We start from the raw sequence: 14,068 nt of genomic DNA on the forward strand, positions 1-14,068 counted from the left end.
AGCTCTGCCGCTTCTTTTGGGGGTCTGAATGGCCTTTGAATAATGTTTCTCTTGCTGTGGTTGCAGACAATGTCCTAGCAGACTGCTCTAAATGGTGCCAATCCCATTAGCAGAAGAATAGCAGACCTCTTTCTATGGAGGTGGATGTTTGTTTGTGGTGGTGGTGGCGGCCTTGCAGTGGGAATGAACTATGCCCACTGCCTGATCGCTCGCTCGGATACGACAAAGCAGTGCCAGGAAAGGCTTGTTCAAAAACAATCTTCATGTTTAAAAGGACCGGAGCTACGTAAGTGGCTTGGGAAAGATGTAGCCTGCTGGCATAAGGGGCTGCGGATGGGGGACAATTTAATGAAAAGGAGAAATAAAACATAGCTCATATTGAATGTTAAAGAAAAGGTAATTGCTGGCATGTAGAATTCCAGTGGGCAGCTTTTCCTCTGCTTCCAAGGGCCAGTTCCAGGATTTTTTCCTCCGCTGAAGTGCTTTGAAGTGATTCCTGTGGAAAATAAAAGCCGAAAGCAAAATGGATGTCTGAAGAAATATGATTTAGCAAGAAAGAGCCAGGATTCCTGCTGGCTTCTATTCATGGATCTTTAATGCAAAAACCCAACTGCATTTCCCACACCATTTTCCCTATTCTGATCTCAGTGCAGTATTTTGTACTTGCATTGTTTAAAATGCCCCCATCCACGAAAGAAAGACATCTAATTGGAGTCAGTCCTCCAGTAAAGCAAGATATCACAAAATGAACAAAGCTGGATAACCCCCTCAGTGCTGTGCATCGGCCATCTCTTCTTCTAACCTCAACTCTGAGCAGTCACTTTGTACTGTATCTGGTAAGCAATGAACCACCCCCTTGGATTATTCCTTATGGAGCACTCAACAATGTAGTTAGGAACTATGCACAAATGAAAATACTTTCTTGTATGTTAAACGGAGCTTCCAGGAAATAAATTCTACTTAATTCAATGGGACTGTATTAGTAATGTGATACAAAAGGATCCCCTATTAATTGATCAACACATTAAGAAAAAAACGTTAATTTTGAAACATATAAATACTCACATAAATTGGAGACAGCAAGCATGATTTTCAAGGGGCCATTTCCCCTTCACATGGAGTATTCTCTACTGCCAATGTGCCTATGACTGATCTTATGTATCTGGGATATCACATATTTTAATAAGTGCATCATGACGATATAGATACCTTATGAAACCAATGAGAATTTCATTTCAAAGAGCTACCATAGGAAATATATCTGAAGGTGCAGCACTGATACAGTGAGAACTACTTTTTTTTCCTCCTGCTCTTCTGCATTATGGAAGAAAGTGTTATATATTGCTCCTGTTCCATAAGAACATAAGAAGAGCCCTGCTGGATCAGGCCAGGGGCCCATCTAGTCCAGCTCCCTGTATCTCACAGTAGCCCCACCCCATGCCTCTGGCAGCATACAAGACTAGATACTTGTCTCCTGATACCCCTCCCTTGCATCTGGCATTTTGAGGTACCTTCCTTTTAAGCCTGGATTATACATCCCCATCATGGCTTGTAACCTGCGATGGACTTTTCCTCCAGGAATCTGTCCAATCCCCTTTTAAAGGCATCTAGGCCACATGCCATTGCCACGTGCTGTGGCAAGGAGTTCCACAGACTAACACCACAGTGGGTAAAGAAATATTTTCTTTTGTCTGTTCTCACTTTCCCAACACTCAATTTGAGTAGATGTCCCCTAGTTCTAGTCTTGATTGAGAGGGAAAAGAGCTTCCCTCTATCCAATTTATCCATCCACTGCATAATTTTATACATCTGAATCATGTCCCCCCCCCCAGACACCTTTTCTCTGGACCAAACAGTCCCAAACGCTGTAGCCTTTCCTCATAAGCGAGGTGCCCCAGCCCAGTCATCATTTTAGTTGCTCTCTTCTGCACCTTTTCCAGTTCCATTATGTCTTTTATGAGGTGCGGCGACCATAACTGTACCCAATACTCCAGGTGCAACCTTACCAGCGTTTTGTACAATGGCATTATAATATTAGCTGTTTTATTTTCAATCTTTTAAATGACACCTAGTGCGGCATTGTCCTTCTTCACTGCCACCACACACTGGATTGACACTTTCATCAAGCTGTCCACCAGCACACCAAGATCCCTTTCCTGATCTGTCATGAACAGCTCAGAACCCATTAAGTGATAAATAAAGTTTAGATTTTTTTTTTGCCCCAATGTGCATTGCTTTACATTTTCTTCTATTGAAACGCATTTGCCATTTTGCCGCCCATTCTCCCAGTTTGGAGAGATCCTTCTGGAGCTCTTCACAATCCCTTCTGGTCTGCACCACACAGAAAAGTTTGGTGTCATCTGCAAACTTGGCCACCTCACTGCTTATCCCTGTCTCCAGGTCATTTATGAACAGGTTGAAAAACACCGGTCCCAGGAGAGATCCCTGGGCACACCGCTCTTCACCTCTCTCCATTGTGAAAATTGCCCATTGACACCTACTCTCTGTTTCCTGGTTCTCAACCAATTCTCAGTCCATAAGAGGACTGGCGTTTTCTCAGCAGCCTTTGGTGTGGGAGCATGTCAAACGCCTTCTGAAAATCCAGATAGACAATATCCACTGGTTTGCCTGCATCCATGTGCGTGTTGACCTTTTCAAAGAATTCTAAAAGGTTTGTGAAGCAAGAATTTGAGAGCTCTGTTCAGAGCTCTCAAAGCAACACATCCAGAAAGAGAGAAAATACATGTTTAGTAATTCACAGGAACAGGTCTTACACTAGAATTCCAGGACTTTTTAGTATACTCACTTTAGGTCTAATCTATATGAGTAATAAAACTTCTGGATGTATTTAGGGCTATATACTGTAAAATCAGGCAGAGGTAATCAAAGTTGCAACTGAAGAGGATGACAGTGTCCTAATTTTTTTGGACAATTCTTGTGGACGGAACAGAGGGAAAGAACGCAATTTCCAAAGTATGCAGCCATTATGTCTATACTGGACGATTCTGGCAGCTGTAGTGCAACAACCACAAAGTATTTATTCCAAGCTCTGCCCAATCATAGCTATCAAGGGCAGCCAGTGAGATTCATGCACAATTAAATGAAGCTATACTTTAGATCCTCAGATTATGAAGAGCCCTCTAAATAAAGTATCCCCGGAGAAAAACACTTGGCTATTGGTTAGAATGATACATATTTTGGGCATGATGCTGTGTGTCATCTTAAACTTAACCCAGCTTAAAATATTAGCTTGCTTTAGTACGGTTCTCGAAGCAACTCATTGTGTCTAATGCTTACTCCCCGGTAACTGTGCACAAGTCTTAATTGTACGCTTCGCTGTTTGTTTCACTGAAATAAGAGCCATGCTTTGTTATTAAAAAATGATTAGAAAAAAATAAGTTAGCTAGACAGGAGATGAGGCGGAACAAGTGGACCTGCTCGCGAGTTGCTTTAAAAAAAAACAACTCTCAAAAGATGTTGAAATTATTGCTCATAGTTTTAGGGCCTCAGAGGCCGCCGTTCATTGGCTGGAGGAGCGGCGCGAGAGACTGCAGACCGGAACCTTCCTGACCGGCTTCCGTTTCCCCAGCTGCCGTAGGGAGGAATTTGAGGTGTGAACTGGGATGGATTGTAAACAGAGAAGTCCAAGAGGGCTGAATAGCGCAGCCGGTCTGTATTGCGGCTCATGGAGAAAAGAGGAGAGAGGAGGTGAGATTAAAAGAAAGATCACCGGGGGAGAAATGCGGAACGTTTTGCGTCTGTGGAGGTCCTAGGAGTCAGGTACGCCTTCCCTGTATGTTTAATCTCTAGATCTGCGGTTGGGTTTATCCGAATATACCGGTAGATCTGAAAAATGCAGATCTGTCGGTATATTTACATCACCTTCTATATATCCTTGAGGCGTCTACAGGTGTGGCAGCTGTCAATGTGTACATCTGTATATTGTGCTTACAGCTCCTAACCTCTTTACTTTTTATTTCGCATCCTTTTACCTGGGTACTCCCCAAAAAATACACGTCAATTTCTACTCTGATACACACGTTGGCGTCAAGTCAAGCCATTTATTCTGTGCCCCGGTGTTTTCAATTCTTTTATTTACTTATTTATTTTTGGCCTCTCCCAATTATGCAAGATGAGGTCATCTTGTTATGTAGGCAGTTCTGCTTTGTGCCTCTCTAACAAAAGAACTGTGACAATAGCAAAAGCTACATGAAGCTACTGTATGTGGTCAGCTTTTATACAGAAATAGTACCGATTAAAAATTATATATAAACTGCATATTTGTCATAGAGTTAACTTGGTGACTAGTGCAGGTTAATGTTTTTTCTGTGGTAATTGTTACCATATCCTTTCTCAAAGTATGATATACAAGGCTTTCCTAATCTGAGAGCTCTTGCTCTTATCCTCCCAACACTGTGAAGTAGATTAAGTCTGAAAGATAGTGATTAAGATTCTTCAATGAAATTTGTGGTAGAATGGGGATTTGAACTCAGAACTCCTTTGTTTTATCAGACAGTGTTGCAGTTGTATGCCAGTGGTGCTGCAGCGCATGGTATGTGTATCATAGCTGTATTTCCACCTCAATGTTTAAATTTTTGAGTCACAAGGCATTGAAATGCTTTATTTTTTTCTTTGATTAAAAAAGCAAAATATAATTTAAAATATGTGTACTTGGTGGAATTCCTGAGTGTACCACAAAGACTCGAGTTCTTTTAAAGAACATACAGTAGTACCTTGGTTTACAGACGCCTTGGTTAACATAATTTTTGGTTTACAAACGGAAATCCACATAAAATAATGCCTCGGTTTACATTTTGTTTGTTTTGGTTTACAAAGAAAGTTTCCCCAGGTGCATTGTGCCTGGAGGTTTATAGTGCCACCCCTGTTCCTATGGCAATCTGCGCTTCGCTTTACAATTTTTTTCACCTTATGTAATGTCCCGTAGAATGCATTAATTTCGTAAACTGAGGTACTACTGTATATCTATTTTAACTACAGAAGGCAAAGTGTTGAGAAAAATTCAGTTTGCTGTTATCAGTCCTAGTAATAATTATATTTATGCCCACATTTTAATGTACAGCTGTTAAGAAATGGGTAGTTCTATGTGAGGTGATTGGACTGTTTAGTGAATTAGGTATCTAATTATAATGTGGTGCCAGCTGTTGGGAATTTGATTCCCCACTGTTCCTCTTGTGAGAAAAGACAGCCTGTGTAGCTTTGGACAAGTTCATAGTCCCAGAGCACCTTCAGAAGAATGATAAATCGCTTCTAAGTATGTAAACCTACCATATGCTGAAAGTTTGAGTCAACTTCAGGGAATGTAATTTTAAAAATTACATATGGCGTCAGGAAGCAATTGTTTAGGGCTGTAATTCCAGAGTGGCATAACATAATATATAAAAATTTGACACCTAGGCTGTTATTATCTTGAGTAGATAGGAAGTGCACTCGTATAATCTAATTGTAAATAAAAAAATAAACTCTTCTGCTATGTAAATGTGAAAATAGATATCTGCATATTTTCTAATGCTAGAAACTGAGTTCAAGTGTGCCTGGGACACAGATATGAAAGGATGAGTCAGCTGGCCTTGTAAAAGGTTTTGTGGGCTAGCAACACTTATAAACTCATTCTAGATTTTTTTGATGTACTTTAGCCTGTTCAGAATTGTCCCACTTCACTCCAGTATACAACAGGGTTTTTATTCAAATCAGTTACAGTGATGCACTCTAATTATGTTTAAATTGTAAAGATCATTTCTGATTTTGCATCTGTGTCTCTCTGTGTCTGAGTGTAACATCACTTGCAGTTTTATGCAAATCAGTGTCCTCATTTGTCCTCCCTTTTGAACATATATAAGTGGCAGCTCTAATTGCACATGATTATTCTACCAAAAACTAACCATCTTAGACTGCCTTGGAAATTTGGCCTTCTTGTATATCTTATTGGCAAAAATAACAAATGTCTTTTATTTTTTTTACATTATGTTGTCAAATATTTAAAACCATCTCCATTGTAGGCTATAATATTAACTATGAATTATTCTTCTGGGGGCTTAGCTCTGCTGAGTGTAATAAGATATTTCTGCCTAAACCCATGTCATTATGCTTCTAGCAACTAAAAGACAGTGCTGCATTCTCTTTCATAATTATTGATCCAATAGATTCTTCTGCCAAGTGATAAAATGTAACATGAATTCTTCACCTCACCACAGCCTACATTTCTTGCTTCATAGTTCAGTTACAAGAACCGTCCAACTGAAAGTCTTTTTTAAAAATTGAGTGTGGTTACTCACAGCCATCTCCTCCAGCTTAATGACCTCATCTCTAGAGATAGGTATGACTCGCTTTTGTGCTGAGCTGCAGTGATGCTCGAGAGTTGCCTTTAGAAAGAAGAAAATGTAAGATTTTGTTTTGGAATGGCTGCTGTTGAATCCCAAGGTCAGTGCATCTCTGCATTCACCAAGGGCATGTAGTGTATTTGAGACTGAAACATGATATATAATCTAGAACTGACTATGTAGCTTGCTGGGGGAACCCCCCCCCCACCAGACTGTCATTTTTTTCATGCATCACTAAGTATAATCACTGAGCTTTTGAGGAACAGTAAGGCCAAAAGAAGGGACGTGGTGGCGCTGTGGGTTAAACCGCAGAAGCCTCTGTGCTGCAAGGTCAGAAGACCAGCAGTCGTAAGATCGAATCTGTGCGACGGATTGAGCTCTCGTTGCTTGTCCCAGATGCTGCCAACCTAGCAGTTCGAAAGCATGTAAATGTGAGTAGATAAATAGGTACCACCACTGCGGGAAGGAAACAGTTCTGTGTCTAGTCACGCTGGCCACGTGACCACGGAAACTGTCTACGAACAAATGCTGGCTCTATGGCTTGGAAACGGGGATGAGCACCATGCCCTAGAGTCTAACAGGACTGGACTAAATGTCAAGGGAAACTTTTACCTTACCTTAAGGCCGAAGGAAGTAGGGCATTTGCTCGGTGAGGAGGGGTGCATTTTACACCACCATCCATCTGTACTTCTATGTGTTTTCTTTTGCTTCAGGCAGGAAATGGGGTGTTGGATGAGCTCCTAATGTTCTGTTCATCCAGGCCTGTGAAATTCATGGACTTCTAACCACCACCCTCCCTGAGAATTCTACTTGCAGTTGGTCTAGCCAATGATATGTCTGACAGCCCTAGCCCGTAATGTTTTTCTCACTATGTCTCTTCCCCCCCTCCTTTTTCTTTTGCCCTTTTAAAAATAATACGGTGGTGCCCTGCATGACAATGGTAATCTGTTCCATAGAAATCGCTGGTTAGCGAAATCATCATCATATGAAAACCGTTTCCCCATTGAAATGCATTGAAACCCATTTAATGCATTCCAGTGGGGAAACTACATCGTCGTCCTGCAAAGATTGCCCATAGGGAAGTCATTTTGCGAGCTCCAATCAGCTGTCCTGCGTACCATGGGTCCCGAAAACACAGGGAAGCCATTTGGAGAAACCACCGATCAGCTGTAAAAAAATGTCGTCTTGTGAAAAAACAGTCCGCGAAGCATGGACCAAATCATCATCCGTGAAAATCCCCCACTGGAATCACTGTTTTGTGAATCACTGTAGCGATTGCAAAACCTCATCGTCATGCGGATTCATCGTTTTACGAGGTTGTCGTCTAGCGAGGTACCACTGTAATTAAAATTTCATAATAGTATTTAAAATTATCACTATTTTTACAGCTCTCTGTGGTGGGTGGTAGTGGTCAAAACAGGGTGGGTTTGATTTAAACTGGATTTTTTGATGATTTAAATAGAAATATTTTCAAAATTTAAATCATGATTTAAATTTTGAAAACATTTTTTGAAATTGTGATTTTAAATCAACTTGATTTTTTTAAGTCATTGATTTTTACCCATATTTTTCCAAAATCCCTTACCCGGCACGCCCACTGAATTCCTGGCGATGCAGCTCTAACTTTTTCAAGCTTTCAGAATATATGCCTCTCATAAGTTGTCAAATTGCAGGTCCCTGCCATCCTGAAAAGGCCAACAACCGTTCCGCCCAGTCTTTCATACCCCAGGTGATGGTTCTTGCTTGGTAATAATTAGCAAAAGAGTGCTGGTGGTGAGTGTGGAAGATTGCACTAAAACTAGCATCATTTTCAGTAAATAATACATATGAAGAAAGACAGGAGTTTTCAGGAATTTATCTGATTTCCTGAGAGTATTGTGCAGTAGGTGGAAAGCCAGGACTATCTGCAGAGTAAGTATTCAGTCTGACTGATGACACATATAGCGCTTTCAAAAGGCGATTGCATCATATAATTTTCTTGGTGAAGCAGGGGTTTGCTTTGTCTCACCACTGGACCACTTGTGCTTTCTACAAGTCCAAGTCCGCTGAAGTAGTTGCAAAGTGGACATTGTGATTAAACAAGGACTGCTTTATGGAGATATCTTTCATCAGAACTTGTCCTCCCATCCACCATTGCAAGTTGCAAGACATCCTTGCGACTTCCACTGTATAGCCAGGCATTTTCCTAACAGTTTGAAGAAGCAGGGCAGCAACAGCATGGAGGAAAGAGGACAACTCTGCCTTCTGCTGATTTGCTGGTTCCCAATCCTGAATTACGGGCCTGAAAGTTTAATTCCAAAAATCCCATCCCTAGTGAAGGGAAGATACCATGGAAAGAATGTTAACTGGCATGCCACTCAAGTGATTTAGCACTGGATTTTAAAGGGAGAAAAAAAACACACCGCATTCCACTTCCTATTCTATCTCCTCCTTGTGGTGGGCGAAAGCTGGATCTTGTTATAAATTTATTAATAAGTGACATCCCTTTAGCTTCTCCCTGCACAGAGGTTAGATCCTACAGCAACCCAATTAAGCAAAATGACAAAGTGTTAACATGCATGCGTGTTTATGTGTGTCTGCTTTTGTTAAAAACTAGAACTGTTAGAACCGAACCAAAATGGAGTGATCCTACCCACACTAATCTATTTGTGCCAGCCTCCAAGATTCTGAACTGCTTTAAACAATGCCTTTTACTGCCCAACCCTGAAAGGAAACCCAGAATAGAATCACTGTGTTGAATTGTTATTGAGTGAACACTTGGCATAGCAAAGGAGAATAGTGCTCCATCTGGGAATCTTATTGAAGTAAGGGGAAAATAAGTTGTCCAGCAGTAAGTAACACTGGGTGGCCTTGCATGGACTGATAGAATTCCCTGTGTGTTATAGTGTATACTGTATGCAGTCTATCATTTTACCCATCGTAATGACAGACAGATGTTTGTAATCATAATAAAAACAATTGTACATACGGTTATTTACATTCATGTGGGTGTGGGTGTCAGCCTTATGTTTTCTTCGAAAGAAAATAAACAAATTCTGGGAATCACTTTCTCTTATGACAGCTCACTGGAAATCATGCCGCTATTTTATAATGCTGCTGAGTCACATCTTCCCATCACAGCCGTATGATTCACAATCAAAATGTGTATGTTTGGATAGGAGTTTTAAATGTACATTTATGATACGGCAGTTTTTTTAAAAAGTAATAGATTTTTAATAAGATTGTGTCAATGAAGCACATAACTTAATCACTGAGACTGCAATCCTATACTGACTTGGGATTTACATCACGTAGACTCAATTCTGAGTAGACATTTATAGGATTGCATTTTAAGGGTACAAGTTGGTTAAAGCTTAACCCACCAAACTGAGCTTTTGCCAAGTGAAAAGTCACACCAACACAGCAAGCTGGGATCATGCTGTTTGTGAGGCACTGTTGTCTGAATGGTGATCTCTGTGGGGAAACCCATCCTTCACAGAATAATTAAAGTAAGCAAGAAAAGCATCTGATCAATTATGCTTTAGAGAAGTGTTTCCTGACCCTTTTCAAGTTATGACTCACTTTTATAATAACCATTAACTTGTCACCTCCACACCATATTTGCATAAAAAAGCATTTTTAATGGGGTAGATTTTTCAGAATTTAATTCTAACCAAATATATAGTGCAAAGGGTGAGTTAACCTTCATGAGGGGAACTGTTGCTTTTTTTGGTCCTCCCTTAAAGCGGTGGCTCCACCACCACTGCCTCCTCAGCCATCTTCCCTAAGAGGGTGATGGTGGTGTCCAGCTGAGGTGAGGAGGTGGCAAAATTGCTTCAGTGGCAGTAGCTCTTTCCTCCTCCATTGCCACTTTTCCCACTTCCTCTCCAGTCTGCAGCCGCCTCCTCACTTCTCAAACCCTGCTGCAGCCGGCCTGGCTCACAGGAGCTGGGACTGGGGCCCACCTCTCCTCCCTGTTCTAGTCCCTTGCCACCAGAGCTGAGGAGGACTGCCAGCACCAGAGTGAGTGGTCAGGAGGCCCAGGTGCCAGAAAGCCCCACAGTGGGAAGTGAAAAGAGCTTAGCTTGGATGGGGACAATCAGGGGAGGGGACAGGGTGCATGCTGAAGGGAACCGGGGAGGGAAGGTACTAGCCGAGGGTAATGTGTTGCCCTCCTCTGAATACTGTGGTGACTCCCCCCCAAAAAAACACTTTGTTGACCCCCTTGGGAGTCATGTCACAGGTTGGGAACCTGTGCTTTAGATAACGTTTTTTAGCAGGGCTTTCCATCTCCTTAGTAGCATCTTCCACAGAACCCTTACACAGATAAGGAGGGGAAGAGAGAAAGAAAGGTGGTGTTACTTGAGCAGATGAGATTACTCCCATTTTATTATGCAGGACTTTCAGCTAAGCAGAAGGCTGCTAGCCCCAGTGTTTAAGAGATATTTTTGGTAAATTATATAAAAAAATGACAGCATTAGAAACAAAGTTTTTATTAAAACATTACTGAAAAGGCTAATCAGTTAAAATATAGAAACAAATAGGGCTCTTCCCCACACATAGGAGTCACCTGGGAGTACTTCCATGCTTGGAATCTGAATCTTTCAAGGGGAATGTGATACAGCCAGACAGTCAAGTCCCTATTTCTGATTTACCTTTTTTGTTGTTGCTGTTGTTGCTGACCAGGAGCATCTGTCTTTTTGAGAATTTATTCTCTCTCTGCCCCCCCTCCACTTGATTACCGACATCAGATACTGGTTTGGAATTAGAGCAGCTTTGTTGGATTTAGATAGAAAGGAAGGGTAGAGTCAGGTGTCATTAATGTACTGGTGTTATTGATCCAGTAAAGAAATGAAAATACTATTGAGTAGTCATCAGATTCTTCATCTAGACCAGAATATAAAAGGTCTGAGACTATCCAGAACATTTCTGTTGGATAATTCTGTGCTGATGCAATGGCGACAGAAAAGCAACTCCTTTTTACCACTTAGAACAGGCTTGTCCAACCCACATTCCGTGGGCCGCATGCGGCCCGGGTCGGCTCGTAATGCGGCCCAGTGCAACGCAACCACAAGGGCGCTTCTGAGTCATCGCTGCCTCCTGTCCCCTCCTCTTCCCTCCCCACTGGGAGAAAAACAACAAAAGGCGCGGGCGGCTGCCTTCCTCAGAGAACATACAAACTTTCCTACTCATTTGCTCCTCAAAAGTCACAACAACCCCGCCAGGTAGAGAAACAGTGACAGTTCCACGTTTATCCAAAGACCCTAAAAGCCTAAACCCCTCCTACTCTGACCCGCTTGCTTTCGTGTAAGGTCTGTTCTTTTTCTTCCGTAGTCTTTGGCCGTCTTGCCGCCTTACCCTCAAGCCCCCGCTTCAGAGCGGCACCAGCCACCTGCTTTAGGGAGGATGCAGGCCGCTGCTTCTTACACCTCCCTCCTTGCACTAAGGAGGCGGCCTGTTCGGCTGCCTCAGACGCCTCCCCGCGCTCACCAAGGTGGGCCACAAAGACGTCCTGGGGAAAAAATGGGGCTGGCTGTCAGCGGTGGCCAGCCATATCTGGCGTGCGAAGGTGGGCGGTGGCACCTTCCTGCGCAGGCTTCAGGCGGGGCAATGGCGAGGCGATTGCCAGTGCGACGGTCCCTCGGACTGATTCGGGCAGCCCGAAAGAGCGGCCAGTTGAATCTGTCTGGCCGGGAGCTGACCAACGGTAAGATGGAAGCCAGCTGAGGCTGAGCGGAGCGGAGAGACTGAGGGGTGACTTCCGACTGTCACTCTTGGGGGAGGGGAAAGTAAAGTGCCTCAATGCAGCTGTCTGTGGAAAGGAGGGTGGGCGGTCCGGGGGAATCTGCAGAACTGCACCCAGGAACCCGGACCTTCATTTTCCTCCGCCAGTTCCCTCCCTTGCTGTGAGGGGCGGTTTGAATTGGAGGGGCACCTGCTGTGTCCTGATGTATGTCCTCCCCCCTCCTTCGGCCCTTTTTGGACGCCTAGGATTGGAAATAAATTCTAAGCACACATATTAGGGAAAAAGGCAAAACAGAAGTGGAACAAGTAAATAAAATAAAAGTATATACAGTCGTGCCTCGCTTTACGATTGCCCCGCAGTATGATGAAACCGCATTACAAAGATCTAATGCGGTCTAAATGGGTTTTTTCGCTTTGCGATGATCAGTTCCCTGCTTCGGGAACCGATTCTTCACAAAACGACAATTTTAAAACAGCTGATCGGCGGTTTCAAAATGGCCACCGCGTTAACAAAATGGCTCCCCACTGTTTTCTGGGATGGATTCCTCACAAGACAGGCAGCAAAAATGGCTGCCCTATGGAGGATCTTCGCTGGACAGTGAGTTTTGACCCCATTGGAACGCATTGAAGGGAATTCAATGCGTTTCAGTGTTGTTTTTTTGCTTTACAATGTTTTTGCTTAACGGCGATTTTCCTGGAACGGATTATCGCCGTTAAGCAAGGCACCACTGTATATGCATGCTCCCGTGGAGTCAGTGCAGCTTGTTTCTCAGCCTGCATGACTAGGATTGTAGTGCATCTTAGAAATACAGAGCAACGCCATAGGTGAAGCAAACCAGGAAATATTTTAAATACCGTTTCCCTGAAAATAAGACCTAACCTGAAAATAAGCCCTAGTACGATTTTTCAGGATGCTTGTAATGTAAGCTCTACCCCAAAAATAAGCTCTGGAGCTCTTCGTGTCCGACTCTTGGTGACCCCATGGACAAGAGCACACCAGGCCCTCCTGTCTTCCACTGCCTCCCGGAGTTTGGTCAAAGTCATGTTGGTAGCTTCGGTGACACTATCCATTCATCTCATTCTCTGTCGTCTCCTTCTCTTCCTGCCTTCACACTTTCCTAATATCAGCATCTTTTCCAGGGAGTGTTCTCATGAGATGGCCAAAGTACTGGAGCCTCAGCTTCAGGATCTGTCCTTCCAGTGAGCACTCAGGGTTGATTTCCTTCAAAATGGATAGGTTTGATCTCCTTGCAGTCCACGGGACACTCAAGAGTCAAAAAACCCTCTTGAAAGGAGTCGACTGTGTCTTCCATCTGTGGTTGTGTCTTCTGTACCTCACGAGACTGGTTGGCGTGTATGGTTGCTGAGAAGGGGAAAGCAGCTCAACAGAAATGCCGGGTCCTTGCTAGCTGCTGGACCTTTTTGGAAATAGACCACTAATCAACTCAGAAAAGTTAGATTTGACTTTCTTTTGGCAGTAGACCTCCCCTTAAACTGGCATATTAAATGTCACAAACTTTAACATGAAAAGAAGTGCAGGAAAGAGATTATGTTGGTTGAAAGCAAGTCCTTGTGGGCTTATGTTTGATCATCTCCATGGGGAAAATTAACGATGTCGAGAATGTCAGTAAAAGCTAGTGTGTTTCACTCCCTGAGAAACAATGTCAAACATCTCACTAACTTCATTTCTAAATAAGTTTAATATGTTAACTATGTTTTCTATGGTTTTTTGGAAGGTCAGGTATCGTTACTGTTATTTTATGTGTGGCCCAAACCAAATTTTCATCTTCTAATGTGGCCCGGGGAAAGTGAAAGTTTGGACACCCCTGATTTAGAGTATCTATCAAATGCTCTTTAGTCTCAGTTGAATCCTACCCAGTCTGTGCGTGTTGCTCCGGTTGCCTTCTTACTCACTTCATCGCCTGCAGCTCCCTGGAAAACCCAGGAGTCTTTTTCACTCTGTTCAAGGGTGTGTGAGTGCTTAAGAGTGATTGTATCAACTGTAG

At 42.8% G+C, this 14,068-nt stretch overlaps 1 protein-coding gene across 3 annotated transcripts in view; it reads left to right on the forward strand.

Annotated features, from left to right (window-relative positions):
* Nucleotides 1–219: 219 nt before the first annotated feature.
* PLEKHM3 (pleckstrin homology domain containing M3) overlaps nt 220–14,068 on the forward strand; it is a 109,292-nt gene continuing 95,443 nt past the window's right edge. For all 3 annotated transcript variants that reach the window (XR_002299387.3, XR_012080606.2, XM_020780722.3), the window contains exon 1: nt 220–3,780. The gene's annotated coding sequence lies outside the window, so the exon portion shown is untranslated. The remainder of the gene's footprint in view (nt 3,781–14,068) is intronic.

This window comes from Pogona vitticeps, chromosome 1 (genome assembly GCF_051106095.1).
Source record: "Pogona vitticeps strain Pit_001003342236 chromosome 1, PviZW2.1, whole genome shotgun sequence".
Lineage (NCBI taxonomy): Eukaryota > Metazoa > Chordata > Lepidosauria > Squamata > Agamidae > Pogona > Pogona vitticeps.